Below are 17,138 nucleotides of genomic sequence, written 5' to 3'. Positions count from 1 at the left end.
CTAAGGCAGTAAGGCATATTGTTTATAATGTAGAGTTGTTAACATTTTTTCTATCCATAAACATGACCGTTGCTTATTCATATTTCATTCACTCAAGAACACAAAAAAGCAGTAAGCACTTTTAAAAGAATATTCCATTAAAAGTGGATTTTAAATCTGCTTGTTTTTCTTAACTTTTATTTGTTTTATCTAAAAGCTAAGGAAAGTAATAGTAATTTCTCACTCCATACCAAAGAAAAATATGCCCTGTTACTGAACACAGTGCTGTCAATATAGAGTCAAAGACAACCACCAACACTTTAAAAGCACTGCTCCTTGAATGACCAACTGGAGAAGCACCAATATTCAGGGCTTCTTTTCTCTTCCTCAGAAAGTGCTCGCATGATAAAACCACACAGTGTCTATCCCTTCTCCAGTAATGTGAGCTAACACCAGCCTCCTCAAATGTTCCATAAAATAGAAAAGGAGGGAACCCTTCCAAAGTTGTTCTAAGAAGCTAGTATCACCCTGATACTATAACAAAAGACATATCAAGGAAAGAAAACTTAAAACCGATATCTCTGATGAACATAGATGCAAAAATTCTTAACAAAATATTGGAAAATTATATACAAAAACATTTAAAAGATAATGCACTGTAATCAATTGGGGTTCATCCCAGGGATATAATGTTGGTTCATCATATGGAAAACAATGTATGTAATTCACAGCAGCAATAAACTTAAAGACAAGAAATACATGATTATCTCAATAGATGGAAAAAAAAGCATTTGACGAAATTCACTATCCATTCATGTTTAAAACCCTAGATCTAAGGACACTAGGTATTTTTCTCAACATAGCTATATATATTAAACCAAGGTCAACATCATCGTAAATGGAGAAAAATTGATAGCATTCTCTCTACAAACTAGAATAAGACAGGGATACCCTCTTTCATCACCTTTATTCAATATAGTTCATTATAGTTTCATCACCTTTACTCAAGCTATCTCTGCTTGCCAATGAAATGATCCTGTATTTGTAAGACTCCAAAAATTCCACTAGAAAACTTATAGATCTCATAAAAATATTCATCAAATTAGCAGGATGTAAAATTAACATCCATAAATCAATTGCATTCCTATACAGTAAAGATGAATCCGCTGAAAGAAATTATGAGAACTATCCCATTCACAATAGTCTCAAAGGAAATAAAGTTATCTGGTAATCAATCTAACTAAAATGAAAGACTTCTACAATAAAACCTATAGAACACTAAAGAAAGAAACTGAAGACCTTAGAAGATGGAAATATCTCCAATGTTCTTGGATAGGCACAATTAATACTATCAAAATGGCCATACTACCAAAAGTTCTATATAGATTTAATGCAATTTCTATTAAAATTCCAGTGATGTTCTTCATAGAAATAGAAAAAAAAAAAAAGAATCATGGCATTCATTTGGAAACATAAGAGGCCCAGAATATCCAAAGCAATCCTTAGCAAGAGAAGTAAAGTAGAAGCATCACAAGACCAGACCTTAAAATTATGCTACAGAGCTGTAGTAACAAAAACAGCATAGTATTGGTACCAAAACTGAATTGAAGACCAATAGAACAGAATAGAAGATGCAGAGACAAACCCATATAAATACAGTTATCTCACACTAGGCAAAAGTGCCATAAACACATTGGAGAAGATGCCCTCTTCAACAAACGGTGCTGGGAAAACTGGAAATCCATATGTAGCAAAATGAAATTTAACCCATATCTCTCACCTTTAAGAAAGAAAATCAACTCAAAGGGAATCAAATGCCTAGGCATTAAATCAGAATCCTTGCACTGGCTATTAGAAAATGTAGGCACAACACTCCATATTGGCTTAGGAACCAACTTTCTCAACAAGATTCCTAAAGCACAAGAAGTAAAATCAACAATCAATAAGTGAGATGGTATTAAACTGAAAAGTTTCACAGCAAAGAAAACAGTCAAGAACATGAAGAGGAACCTGCAGAATGGGAGAAGATCTTTGCCATCTGCACTTCAGATACAGCATTAATCTCCAGGCTATACAAAGAACTCAAAAACCTTAACACATGCATGCACATGCGCGCGTGCGTGCGCACACGAACACACACACACACACACACACACACACAGCCAACCAAAAAAAATTCAATCAATAAATGGGCGAAGGGAATGTAATAATCCCTTCTTAAAAGAAGAAATATGAATGGTCAAGAAATATATGAAAAAAATGATCAACATCTCTAGCAGCTAGGAAAATGCAAATTAAAACTATACTGAAATTTTAACTCACTCCAACCAGAATGCCAATCATCAAGAATACAAGTAACAATTGATGTAGATGAGGATGTAGGGAAAATTGGCCACTTATAGGTTGTTGTTGGGACCACAAATCAGTATAACCACTCTTGAAAACAGTATGGAGTTTTCTCAAAAAACTATGAATGGAACCTCCATTTTACCAGTTATCCCACTCCTGGGTATATATCCAAAGTATTTAAAATAATCATACTACAGTGACAGAGCCACATCAATAGTTGTAGTAGCACAATTCACAATAGCTAAACTAATGAACCATCCTAGGTGGCAATCAACAGTCGAATGGACACAGGAAATGTGGTATATATACACAATAGAATATTACTTATCCATAATGAAGAATGACTTTATGACATTTGCCATTGAGTGTATGGAACTGGAGACTATCATGCTAAGTGAAATAAGGCAGTCCTGAAAAATACAAAGGATGTGGATGCTAACCCACAACGAGTGGGGTTGGTGGGGATGAACAGAAATTCAGTGGATTATACAAAGGGGAATGAAGGAAAGGGAGTGGGGATAGGAATAAAAATTTGAAACTCTAGCCAGAGCAATTAGAAGAAAGAAAGTGGATCAAAGATTTAGGCACTAGAACAGAAATGCTGCATCTAATAGAAGAAAAAGTAGGCTCAAGTCAGCCTAGGAATCTGACTTTCTTAACAAGACCCCTAACGTGCAAGAAGTAAAATCAAGAGTCAATAAATGGGATGGATTCAAACTAAAAAGTTTCTTTACAGCAAAGGAAACAATAATATGAGGAGAGAACCTATAGATTGGGAGAAAATCTTTACCACATGGATCTCAGATAAAACATTAATCTCTAGGATATATAAAGAACTCAAAAAACGTAACACCAAGAAAATAAATGCAATCAATAACTGGGCTAAGATACTGAACAGATATTTCACAGAAGAATAAATAGAATCAGTCAACACATATATGGAAAAAAAGTTCAACATCTCTAGCAATTAGAGAAATGCAAATCAAAAATCTCACTTCAGTCAGAATGGCAATCATCAAGAATACAGGCAACAATGTTTGTGAGGATGTGGGGAAAAAGGTACACTCAATACATTGCTGATGAGACTGCAAATTGGCACAACCACTATGGAAAGCAGTATGGAGATTCCTCAGAAAACATGGAATGGAACCACCATTTGACCCAGCTGTCCCACTCCTCCGTTTATACCCAAAGGACTTAAAATCAGCGTGTTCCAGTGATGCAGCCACGTCAATGTTTATAACAGCTCAATTCACAATTAATAAACTATGGAACCAACCTAGGTGTCCTTCAGTATATTAATGGATAATGAAAATGTGGTATATATTCAATGCAGTATTACTCAGCTTTAAAGAAGAATGAAATTATGGCATTTGCTGGTAAATGGATGGAATTGGAGAATATCATGCTAAGCGAAATAAGCCTATCCCAAAAAACAAAGGCAGAATGTTTTTTCTGTTATGCAGATGGTAATTCATGATGGGGGATAGACACTAGAGAAGATTAGAGTTACCTTAGATTAGATAGAGGGGAGTCAACAGAGGGGTGGGGAGGGGATGTGGGGATAGGAAGGATAGTAGAAGAAAACAGACATTATTACTTAATGTGTATATGTGAGACTGCATGACCATTTTGAATCGGGAAAATGAGAAATTGCACCCCATCTGTGTATATAGAAGTGCATAAAATGCATTCTACTGTCATGTATAACTAATTAAAACAAAAAAAATTATATAAAAAAGAATGATATTGAAATGAATCTGACCTCACTTCCTATGTACATATATGAATACACCACAGTAAATCTCAACAATGTGTACATCCACAAGACTGTTATCCTAGTTCTGTAGAATCTTTACTTAGCTTATGTTTGGATAATTTATCCTGTGATGAGAAAACTATGTTAAAATCATCAGTGGTCTACTTGATTCTGAATTTTTTTTTTTAGTTATACATGAAAGACTCTATTTTCATATATTTATACACACTGGTTTAAATCTTATTCTAATTAGTTTTGTTTCTTAATATTTAGAAGGGTGAGAGGAGAGAAGAGAAGCTATGAAGGGTGATTTATGTTAAGGTAGAAAGGAGAATTAAATGAATTGGTTTTATATGAGATAATAGTGGATAATACAAGAGAGTGAGTAAGGAGTAAGAGAAGAAGGTATAAACTAGAGTTGGGAAGACAAAGATAGGGAGATTGATTACAATTAATGCTTTAAGTCATTAGATGAAATCCATTCAAATGTTTTGGAGGCACAATGTTGGCTATTGGGATAACAATTATTAATCAAGCTAACAAGTTATTTATATAATCAAAGTTGTTTATAGTCTCAGAGGGTACACTATTGAGTTGGCTGATTCTAACATTGTGGAAGTCCAGGTTGCAGGCTCTGAAGTCCCCCTGTGTTTGCTGTTTTTCACCAATGTAATCACTCCCCTCTGTTATATTCTTTCATGGTAATGAAGATCCTGGTATCTGTCTCTGTGTGCAGGAACACTGGTTGTGATTTTTTCACAGGTGTTCTGTAGAGTTTGCAGCATTACCCCTTCTGCCTCTGCTCTCTGAGGTGCTGTAGTAAAGGATCTCTGGTGATTCACCTGGACTCTGATTTCCACTGCCCCAGGTTGTGAATGTGGGTGCTGATTCCCTTTGCCTAATAAGTCAGTTGCAAGGTCCTGCACGTATCCCAACAATGCTCTGCTAGTTACCAGTTGTGATCAAGTTCAGGCTGTGCACTTATTCAAGCTGGTATTTAGTGCTTTCTGCTGTGTAGCCTCTGGCAACTTACTGATGGGTCTGCATATTATTGGATATTATTTCTGGTATGGTACTGCCATCCTGGGTACTATCCCTAAGCATCTCATGGTACCTCTCCCCAGTGCTAGTGGTCAGGGTCTGGTGAATCAATTTTCCTTTGTTGGGGCCAAAATTGCTTTGTTGTGGCCTCCATTTGGGTCCAGGTAGCTTTTTACCCTTGCCTGGGTCATAGAGGTTTAAGTGGGGTAGACTGGCACTTCTCTTGGCCCAGACTTCTACCAACCTGCTACATTTCTCTTGTTTACAGTAAGAGAAGATGAGGAAGGGGATTTTTAAGATTTACAGCTAGAAGATTTTTCTGGCTGGATTCTTAAGAAGGCCCATGGCAGGGGGAATTCCCTCTGCTTTAATTTGTAGCTGTCTGGGTAGTAGAAGATGCTGTGCTGATTTAAGACAGTAGCTGGTCAGCTGCAGACTGAGAATAAATTGTCATACATTTGAGGACTATTGTGGGCCCATTCAGCTTTCTTTTCACATTTGGTTTTAAGTTCTTTGTGCTGTTTTAAGGAGCCTTTTGTGTTTTAAATTTTGTCTATCTTTTCAACCATTTTTTAAAAACAGATTTTAATTGGGTGAGCTTAAGAGAATGTCTGTTCCTCCATCTCTCTTTCCTTCTCTGATGCCCCCACCATCCACAGGTTTGGGTTAGAGCACTGAGTTTTGTTTTCTACTCTGGTAACTTATCTTCCAATCTTTCTAGGTCTCAGACTATGTAGTGTTGAGTCTTAGAGCATTTATTTTGTTACCCACCTCACAATTTTGCTTTTGTTCACTGCCTCCTTTCAGTAGTATGAGGAGATAGGGACTTGTTGCCTAGTTCACTTCTGCCATGTTCTCTCCCTTCTACATTGACATTTTTAATCAATAAACAAATAGAAGAAATTGATCCATCTGAACCTTCTGTATATTGAGCGTCAGGACATTGTTCACTATACGTAATTTGACTTTTAAATGCAACCTTATTGATAGCTTTCCAATATAATACAACACACATGCAATAATCATAAATATCAAATTTTATCTAGAGGAAATTTATTATTCATATCAAGATATTATATTGACACAGAAATGGAGAATAAATTGTCATACATTTGAGGAGATTACCCTAACCATAGATTCTATAATATAGAAACTATACCTACATATGTTAGAAATATAGAAAACTGTGTGTGGTGTTGAGAGCCACAGCCAAAGGGGCCCCAGCAAACTTCCAGCTGCCAGCAAACTTCCAGCTGCCGACTGATGATTGGCTCACAGCGGCCCCAGCAACATCTAGCTGACTGGCTCCTCTGCTGTGATGTTCATTGGGCTGTTTCCCTGCCCTTCAGACTGTCAGCTGATGATTGGCTCACAGCGGCCCCAGCAACATCTAGCTGATTGGCTCCTCTGCGGTGATGTTCATTGGGCTGTTTCCCTGCCCTTCAGACTACGGAACTGCTCATTGGGTGAATTCTTTGGCTTCGCCCACGCGACCCAGCCAATCGGCCTCAAGAGCAGGATTGTGGGAGGTGGGGAGGTTTGTGTGGGAGAGAGGCTTGTGGAAGCTGGTGGTGGCAGTTGGGCTCTGAGGGTTTTTTTCCTGAGGAGCTGTTTTGCTTGGTGTTTGTAGTTCTAAAAATAAAGTTAGTTTCTTTTGACAAGTGGCTCCTGAATTGTGCCCAGCCAGACTGCAGCAGTGTGGATAATAGTTTATAAATCAAACAGTAAGTTACAATATTGCAGTTATACCTCTAAATCATTTGGTTATAAATTCACAATGTGTAAAGTTGGCCAATGCAATCAGTGTTACTGTGAATGGAAAATCTTACTTAGCTTCCTATACTCAAGAAATGCCATAAAGAAACATTTCTGAATCATGGGATGATAGAATCAAGGAAATCCTGTGATTCACTATGGAGTGTTCATATGTTTTTTTGGTCAGCATTTTTGCTGCTGTGATTAAAAGGGCCTGAGCAGAACAATTGTAGAAAAGGAAAAGTTTGGTGGGATAATGGTTTCAGAGGTCCATAGACATCTGACTCTATTTCTGGGGCTCAAAGTGAGATAGTACATCAATGGAGGAAGAGTGTGGTAGAGGAAAGTAGCTCATATGATGATCAAGAAGGAGAGAGAGAGAGAGTCAGTCTCCAATTGCCAAATGCAAATATATACCCCAAAGCCAAGCTCCCAGTGACCCAACAGCTCCAGCCACATCCCACCTGCCTTCAATTACCACTCAATTAATCCCATCAGGTGATTAATTCACTGATTGGGCTAAGGCTCTCATAACCCAATCATTTCTTCTCTAAACCTTCTTGCATTATCTTACATGTAAGCTTTGGGAGACACCTCACATCCAATCCATAACTTTCTGCCCCTGACCCCTAAAAATTCACACTCAACTGACAATGCAAAATACATTTAGTCCATTCCCAAGAGTCTGTATATTCTCAAAGGTTCCAAATTGCTCAAAGTTCAAGTCCAAAGTCTTCTCTGAGGCTCAAGGCAATCTAGCATTGTGAGCTCTTGTAAAATTAGAAGCAATTTACAAGTATCCAATATATAAAAGGACAGAGTAAATACTTCCATTTGGAAAAATAAAGGCATAGAAAGAAGAGATGGGACCAAAGCAAGTCTGAAATCCTACTGGGCATACAAGTCTATAGTTCTGTGTCTGGCATCTGGAGTACATAGCATCATATTGTTCTCTCAAAGGGCTTGTATAGATCCACCCCTGTGGCCCTGTTGGTTGCAGACCATGTTGACTTTCTCTTGGCTTATTCTTGCTCAATTACTGCAGCTTTGCTATAACAGTGTCTCATGTTACTGGTTCTTAATGTTGGGGGTCTCCACTGTAGCTTCGATTTCCTCCACATTGCCCTCTCAGGGAGTCCCCATAGGGACTCTGACCCTGCTGCACTTTGCCTGGCTTCCTAGACCTTCCTTTGAAATCTTGGTGGAAGCTTCCATGACCCCCTAACTCCAGCATAACTCGCACAACGTGGTTGACACCAAGGTCTGCCATCATTTTTAGCAGTAGGCTAAGGACCATACCTGGAGAAGCCTCTGAGTGTAAAGGTAACTATGTTGGAAAAACTTCCTAGGCCTCCTTGTGCAAAAAGAGTACCCCACTGGTCTCTTAACATAATTTTTGCTTTACTTCCTTGAGTCTGAGATGCATATAATCTTGTCATTCCTTACATGCCCTCAAGTAATCTTTCTCATTGTCTCTGGGTAGTCTTTTAGCATTTCTTTAGTGGTGGTAATATCTTTAAAACTGCAACTTCCTTAGCCCCAGTTTTACTCTCAACTTTCAAGTCCATGTCTTTCAAATCTTTCTGATCTGCTTTCTACTCCTGATTATCACAACAAATTTGGCTGAAAGCTGCCAGCAATAACCATGCCACTGCTTGAATTCTATGCTGCCTAGAAATTTCTTACACAAGATTAAGAAGTCCATTACTTTTAAAATGAGCCTCACAGAAAATCTTAGTACACGAGCAAAATGAAAATAACTTCTCAGCCAGAACATAACTTAAATGGTCTCTAGTTCAACCAGTGGTGTCTTCCTTTTCCTCTAAACCATCTTGAACCCTGTCTTTATTGTCTAGAGTTCTATAAGCATTCTGGTCTTCTGAGCTCCCAGCAGACTTAGCCATTAAGCTCCATTTACAACTATCTAAAGTATTTCCAGCGTACACTGCTAAACATCTCAAAATTCCTCCCACTAATTCCAAAAATCTCCAAAAAGTTTTGAAACACATGGTTAGATTAGTCACACACAGCAATGACCCTATTTCTGATACCAATTTCTGTTTTAATCAGCTTTTTTTTTTTCCTGCTGTGACTAAAGTAACTTGATCAGAACAATTGTAGAGGAAGAAAAGGTTTTGGGGGGACTTATGGTTTCATTGCATAGACAGCCAGCTCCATTCCTCAGGACTCAAGGTGAGGCAGGAGGGACATCAGTGGAAGAAGAGTGTGGTGGAGGAAAGTGGCTAATGTGATGATCAGAAAGCAGAGAGAGATCTCTATTTGCCAAGTATGAATATATACCCTAAAGCCAGGTCCCCAGTGCCCTACCAATTCCAGCCACACTGCACCTGCCTTCAATTACACTCACTTAGTCTGATTAATTAATTGATTGGGCTAAGGCACTCATAACCCAATCATTTTTTCTCTAAAGCTTCTTGCATTGTCTTACATGTGAGCTTTGAGGAACACCTCACAACCAAACCATAACGTGTACTTAGGAAAATCAGGTCAGATTCATTTCACTGCCTCCATTTCAATCCCCACTTCCTTCCCTTCATTCCCCTTTGTCTAATCCACTGAACTTCTGTTCTTCCCTTTCTCACACTTGCTGTGGGTTAGCATCCACAGAGAGAACATTTAGCTTTTGGGAGGCGAGGGGATTGGCTTATTTTACTTAGTATGAGTCTCCAGGTTCATCTGTTTACTGGCAAATGTCATAAAGTCATTCTTTGTTATGGCTGAGTAATAGTACATTGTGTATATATAGCAAAATTTCTTTTTCCATTCATCTGTTGATGGGCATCTAAGTTGATTCCACATCTAAGTGATTGTGAATTGTCCTTCTATAAACATTGATGTGGCTGCATCACTGTAGTATGCTGGTTTTAATTCGTTTTTATATATACTGAGGAGTGGAATAACTGGGTCAAATGGAGGTCCCATTCCTAGATTTTGAGGAATCTCCATTCTGCTTCCCAGAATGGTTACACTAATTTGTAGTCCTCCCAACAATGTTTGAGTATACCCTTTTCCCCAAATCTTCCCCAACATTTAATGCTACTTGTGTTCTTTTTATTTTTTAATTTTTTTTAGTTGTAAATGGACACAATATCTTTATTTATTTTTATATGGGGCTGAGGATTGAACCCAGGACCTCACATGTGCGCGAGGCAGGCGCTCTACTACTGAGCCACTGCCCCAGCCCCACTACTTGTATTCTTAATGATTGCTATTTTCGCTGGAGTGAGGTGAAATATTAGTATAGTTTTATATTTCATTTCTCTAATTGCTAGAGATGTTGAATTTTAAAAAAATATATTTGTTGACTGTTCCTGTTTCTTCTTTTGAGAAGTGTCTGTTTAGTTCTTTTACCCATGTATTGTTTGGGTTGTTGTTGTTGTTGTTATTATTATTATTATTATTAAAATAAACGTAGAATTAAAGAAGTAGAATTAATCTGAATTGACTTTCCAATATGTATAAAATAATAATATTATGTGTTAAGCATAATATTATCTGTTAATTCCTGGAAATTAACACTTTATCTGAAAAGCAGGTGGCAAAAATTATCTCCCATTTTGTGTGCTTTGTATTCGAGTTCTTGGTTGTTTCTTTTGATTTGAAGAAGCTTTTTAGTTTGAAACCATCCCGTTTATTGATTTTTAAATTTTAAGTCTTTTGCTTGAGAAGTCTTAATGAGGAAGTGGGTTCCTGAGCCAGTACATTGGAGTGTTGGTATTAATTCACTGATTTGGTTTAAATTCTCATAATGCAATCATTTTACTTCTAATCTTTCTTGCATTATCTCATATATGAGCTTTTGAGGGGGCACTTCACATCTAAACCACAACAGGTACACTCCTACATTATTAGTGGACTGCAAGTTAATGCAACCACTCTGAAAGGCAGTGTTAAGATTTCTCAAAAAAACTAGAAATGGAACCACCATATGACCAGCTATCCTGCTCCTCAGTATATTTCCCCCAAATCTAAAATCAGCATACTATAGGGATGCAGCCTTATCAGTGTTTATAGCAACACAATTCACACTATTTAAACTATGGAACAAATATAAGTGCCCTTCGATGGATTAATGGATAAAGAAAAGGTAGTATATACACACACAATGGGATATTACTTAGTCATTAAAAAAATGAAATTATATCATTTGCTGGTAAGTGGATGGAATTGGAGAATGCTAAGTGAAATAAGTCAGACCCAGTAAGTCAAAAGTTGAAGGTCTTCTTTGATACACAGAAGCTAATCTAAAATAAGAGGGGGAAAGAGAGAGCCAAAATAGACGGGATTTCATCAAAATAAAAGAAAGATCAGGGGAGTAGAAGAAAGGGATAACGGGACAAGGGAGAAGAGAATGAGGTAAGATTAAAAATAGTAGAATTAATCTGAACTGACTTTCCAATATACATATATGAATATACTACAGTAAATCTCTCCATTATGTATATCCACAAGACAATTGTTAAAAAATGTAAATAATAATAATTAAAAAAACTTCTGCACAGCAAAGAAAATCATTAAGAATGTGATGAAAGAACCTACAAAATGAGAGAAAATCTTTGTCAGTTGCTCCTCTGACAGGGTATTAATATTCAGGGTTAAATGTTTAAATATACATTCTGTTTGTTTCTACAAAAGAGGACTAATATTTGCCTTGTTGCTAATGTAATTTATTAGGCAACAGTTAAGCTTACAGTTAGGTCATCCTAATTGTTGAGTATCAGAATTCAGATTCATTGGCTTTAAATCACAAATTATAGTCTATATGTTAGTGATTAATATATAATCCATTTCTCATTTTGAAATTTAGAAAGGGCAGATTTAGGAACAGTTAGCCATATTCTTTCTATGTACAATGCCAAATATAATTATGCAAACAATAAAACTATTATACCCATGTTGCAGTGTGTATCTCTCAAACCTAAGTCAGTAGATTGAATAAGGATTAAAGAGGTTAAGAGGAAAAAAGCTACTGCTCCATTTCAAATGAAGATATTCAAGATAAGCACAGAAGTTTATCCAACAACAATAGATTTAACCTAAAACTTTTTAAAATATGTGTAACACATTTTATTATTGCATTAATGATTACTCTGTTCATTTGGCTAAGATCAGGTGTATAGTTTTAGTAAAAAAAAAATAGGGATTATTTGCCAATGCTGATTTTATTAGCATATAATGATAAAACCAATTCATAGGAATACCTAAGAACTACAACCATTGAGGCATGTATAAATTGGTTTGGGGGCACTAAGTGAAAAATACATTGATTTTTCAAAGCAGGTAAGTCCCTGTTTTTATGTGAGGTCATTAAAATCTGTGTTAAAACACAAAGATTTTTCAATGGAAGTTGCTATCCTAAACTCAGCATTTGCTTGAAATGGATGATGCTATTCCTAATTATCCCAGCAAAGGTATGATGGTAAGCAATGAAGCAAATCTAGAGAAAAATAGAGAACAGGCTTAGAGATAGCTTGAGATCTTATCTTTACATCAGAAGCCTTTCATTTAATTCTGAATCCACACTTTTCCAAGACAATACAACCATATGACTTAAAATTAATAATATTCTAAAGGATTTCTGAGTCTTAAGGTAAAAACAAATTCTAAATCTTAAGGTTATGACAACTTGAAATGCTCTTGAGGCCAAATCTCAATATATTTGGCAAATGCGTTAGTAAAATCTAATTCCTTTTCTTTGTTTTTGAAAACAATCTTTACTGGGCAACCAAACTGCCAGAGGAGTGGCTACAATGGAGAATACTCAAATTTAGATTAAGAGATTTATTCTAGGAAAGTGATTAGAGTATACACCTAATTAGAAAGACAAGCAGCAGCATACAAGTTCTAGTACATGCTATCAATTCTTGCATTTTTTAAACTCAATGGATAGACAGGAACAGAACAAAGGGAAAAAGAGGTACACAGAAGTAAAATGACCAATGAAAGAATCTGAGAGATTTTAGGGAATATATGTCAGGAAGACAGCAATTAAGTGACATTTGGCAGTACACATTGAGAATTTATCTTTCAGTTTACTTAGCAAGTTAAAATAGTGCTTTTTTTTTACACTTGACTAATTTCATCTTTCATTTTTAAATAACTCATACCATGAGTTGGTGGGAGAGGAAAAATAATTAAAACAGCATTGCATGAAGATGACAGAGGGAAAAGTGATCAAGAAGTTTAAAACAAGTTTTAAACATTGAGACCACTGAAAATGAGACTCAGCAAACCAAAGCTATAATTTCTGCATTATCTTTTATCCTCAATATACTACTATAAAAATGGTAGCCAAGCAAACCACAAACATTGTAATTGTTTATAGTTGGATGATAAGTCTCCTGAGCATGCTTCAACCAAAACAGAGAAGGAAAAACCAAAGAAGTTCTTTTCCACATAAGGCACAGAGCAAAACTAACCCCATTTATATATTCAAGGTGAAAAGGAGTATTGTCCTGGTTTTTCTTTCTTTTGATATCATGTGTTTATAGATTATACTGACTCAAGCACATTATTCATTGCAGAAGAGTCCATTGTTATTCAAAACAAAATAGCTGATTCTAACTTTTATTATATACTTTGTAGAATTAGTTGAAATGGAGTTGACTGTGAAAGGATTTATTGATGGTAAAAATATTGAAATGCATTGATGAGCTGGCAGGTATATTTAAAAATGAACTTAATTATTATTTTTCTATACATTTTATTGGTTCTTTTTAGACACATATGACTGTAGAATCCCCTGTGGTATAATTGTACAAGCCTGAAACATATCTTTTTCAAGGTAGGGTCTCAGCCTTGTGGATATACATGATGATAAGATTCACTGAATAACCATAAATGTACATAGGAAAGATATGTCAGAGTCATTCCAATGTCTTACCTTTTCCTACCTCTCTCTCTTCCCTTCATACAACTTTGCCTAATCCAGTGAACTTCTGTTCCTTCTGTTTACCCCTTATTGTGGGTTAGCTTCTACATATCAGAGAAAACATTTGACTTTTGGATTTTGGGTACTGGCTTATTTCACTTAGCATGATACTCTTCTGATCCATCTATTTACCAACAAATGTCATAAAATCATTCTCCTTTAAGTCTGAGTAATATTCCATTGTATATATATATATATATATATATATATATATATATATATATATATAACAGAATTTTTTTATCCATCTATTTGTTGAAGGGCACCTAGGTTGGCCCCATAAATGATCTATTGTGAATTATGTTGCTATAAAAATTGATGTGTCTGAGTCCAAGAGTGTACTCACATACATCAGCAGCACATTGAAATTCTTCCTAGGAGACTCTGGACACAGTCTGAACTGTGCTCCTGTGCTCTTAATGTGCTTCTGAGAACAACTAGGAAGAACAGAACTGAAGCAGGTAAATGCAAGCAGCTTCAAGTTGCAGGGACCTACTTACTTCTCAGTGAGCACATTGGGTATTGTCCCTGATTGAACTATCATGCAGTATTACCGATTTTCAGAGCTTGCATTAAAGGTTTCAGTTTCGATACGTTTATGTCATTGATAAACAGCACCTCATTGCAAGAGGGATTGGGCACTTCAAGAGACTTTCCTGAAATGTTTGCCAGTTTGATTTCAATGAAAGTTTGGGGAATTGACCCTTCTGAGCAGTCCCAGTTTCTTTCTCTATCTTCAGGCACCTAAATGAACTCCCTAAGAAACTTCATGTTCCTATTCCAAACATTTAGTCTGAGAAAAGGCAGCATAAATAGTGCAGTTGCTAAAATCATGGCATAAGCACTTCCAAAATTCACCCAGAGAGAACATTTCTGGTATGTACTTACACTTCAGCAGCATACTGCTATTCTTTCTAGGAGTGTCTGGATACAGGCTTGGAACCATGATCTGATTATTCTTGCTGAGACCATCCAAGAAGCATAGAACTGAAGCAGTTTTTGTAAGCAGCTTCAACATGCAGGGATTCACTTCTCAATGAGTACATTGGTGTATATCCTTGGTTAAATTAGCATGAAGAATTACCTCTTCTTAGTACTTGCAGGGAAGTTTTCACTTTTTAATCCTCTGTGTCAATGGTAAATGGCCATTAATTTCAAGCCAGATCTGCCAAATAAAGAGATTTTTTTTTTTCTGAAAAAGATTGCCAGGTCAATTTCAATGAAACTTTGGGGAATTAACCTTCTTAGAAGTCCCAGGTTCTTACTCTAATTGGATCACTTAAGAACCTTCATGTTCCTATTACAAAACTTTCCCTGACTGAATGTAACACATAGAAGTACAGCTGCTAAACTGGTAGCATAAGAAGTTCCATAGTTCACCCAGAGAGGATGTTTGAAGTGTGTATTCATAATTCAGCTGCAAATTACAATTCTTCCTAGGAGACTCTAATACAAGTTCTGAGTGGAACTCTGAATGAGAACAGAAGCACTATGTGTAAGCAGCTTCAACTTGCAGGAACTCACTTGCTTCTCAGTGAATACACTGGGGTTTGTCCCTGGTTGAATTAGCATGAAGCATTACCACTTCTCACTACTTGCAGGCAAGGTGTCACTTTTCAAGAGTGTATGCCATTGGTAACTGTGAGTTCATTGCAAATGGGATCTGGCAGTTGTCTCAAAGAGATTGCCATTTAAATTTCAATAAAACTTTTGGGAAACACTGTCCTGTGAAGACCTGTCTTATACCTGTTTGCTTTAACTAAGTTAGTTTCTGATCATTAACACAGTTCCTAAATATATAAGAGGTTTAAGGCTATCCTTTGATTTTTGCTAGCCCATGCAAACTTGATTATTGTTACTGTACACTATTAATTCTAAATTGTACTTTAAAAGTGAAACTTAGTTAAATATAAAGTTTATGAGAGAACTTTGCCAAGTTGGTATTCTCCAAACTAAAATTATCTGTAGCAATAGTCTTTGACCCTGTCTACAGAAAATTCAAATAAATAAATAAAAAGTGCCCCCCCCCCAGATTCAATTCCTGATCAGGGGGAAAAAAAGAACAAAGTGGGTTGGTATTTATTCATGTTTTTTGATGTCTTATAGCTGGTATATACAATTTCGTGTTTCTCTTCACACTAGAATAAGAATTTAAATGTATTTTTTAAATATTTTTATTTTCTAGGTGTAGATAGACACAAAACAATGCCTTTATTTTTATGTGGTGCTGAAGATCGAACCCGGGTCCTGCCTGTGCTAGGTGAGCGCTCCCCCACTGAGCCACAATCCCAGCCCTTAAATGTATTTTAGAAAGTAATAAGGAGAGCTTGGTCTATTTAAAGGTGACATTGTAAAACATGGAAACATTTTGCCACTTTTTCCAGAGAAAGTTAAAAGCTTTGCATTCATGTTTCAGATATAATATTTTATTGTTACTTGTGAAGAGCCCTACCTTTCCTGAGATTCAGCTTTGCCCCTCTACTTACTCCATGTTAAAATGACTCCAAAATAGGCTACCCTTGAGCTCATTTGAAGTTGGGTTTAAAAGAGTGACTTATTGTTGTAGAGATTACTATGATCTCAAACAGGGGATAAAGTATGTAACTAATAAATGTTTAAGATTATAGAAATCATTTTTCTTGATTCACAGGTATTACACAAATTGAATATATTTTTATTCTTATTAATTTTGTTTTGTACTTTCCTGGTAAACAAGACAACTATTGCCTGCTAGTGCCTTGAAGAAAGAAGTCCAATGTCTTATATAACAACCTAAATTAATTTAAGATAATAATCCATCAGGCAGATGGGATGTAAGGCCAACTTGCAATGCTATTACTGACCCCAATTAAATGGAAAGGGCAAGTAACTGTGAAACCCAGTGCTCCTACTTTATGACTGGTGAAACTGGCTTGCTAGATGTTTAAAACCAAAATGTGGAGACTAAAAATTAAGAAAGTAAAAGGGCCAAGGGAGGGTGCGGAGCCAATGTGTCACTCTTGCTCTTTCAGGTTGGCTTGAACCCAAGGACTGAAAGGGCTTCTCTAAGGGGTTTGCAATTCTGGGTCACATGACCTCCCAATCAGGAGGATAAATGTAACTCTAGAGAATAGGAAGGGAACCAGTGCGCATTCTGCAAAAAAGGAGGGTTATTGGAAAAACACATCCCTAATGCTTCTAATAGAAGCCACATGTGATTGGCAAGACCTTGACCCATCCTGGTGGATGCAGAACTGGTGGGAGAAGCTTCTCCAAAGTTCTCAAGGGTGACCTCTAAGGAAACTCAGCTGACTCTTAACAATA

General features: G+C 36.5%; 1 long non-coding RNA gene across 3 annotated transcripts in view; it reads left to right on the top strand.

The window, feature by feature from the left end:
* LOC113190326 (uncharacterized) overlaps positions 1-17,138 on the top strand; it is a 117,605-nt gene that overhangs the window by 26,979 nt on the left and 73,488 nt on the right. For all 3 annotated transcript variants that reach the window (XR_013343609.1, XR_003301767.2, XR_013343610.1), the window contains exon 4: positions 16,021-16,095. This is a non-coding gene — a long non-coding RNA (uncharacterized LOC113190326). The remainder of the gene's footprint in view (positions 1-16,020; positions 16,096-17,138) is intronic.

The sequence above is a fragment of the Urocitellus parryii genome, chromosome 5, assembly GCF_045843805.1.
Source record: "Urocitellus parryii isolate mUroPar1 chromosome 5, mUroPar1.hap1, whole genome shotgun sequence".
Classification (NCBI taxonomy): domain Eukaryota; kingdom Metazoa; phylum Chordata; class Mammalia; order Rodentia; family Sciuridae; genus Urocitellus; species Urocitellus parryii.
This window is presented reverse-complemented; position numbering and strand designations above follow the sequence as displayed.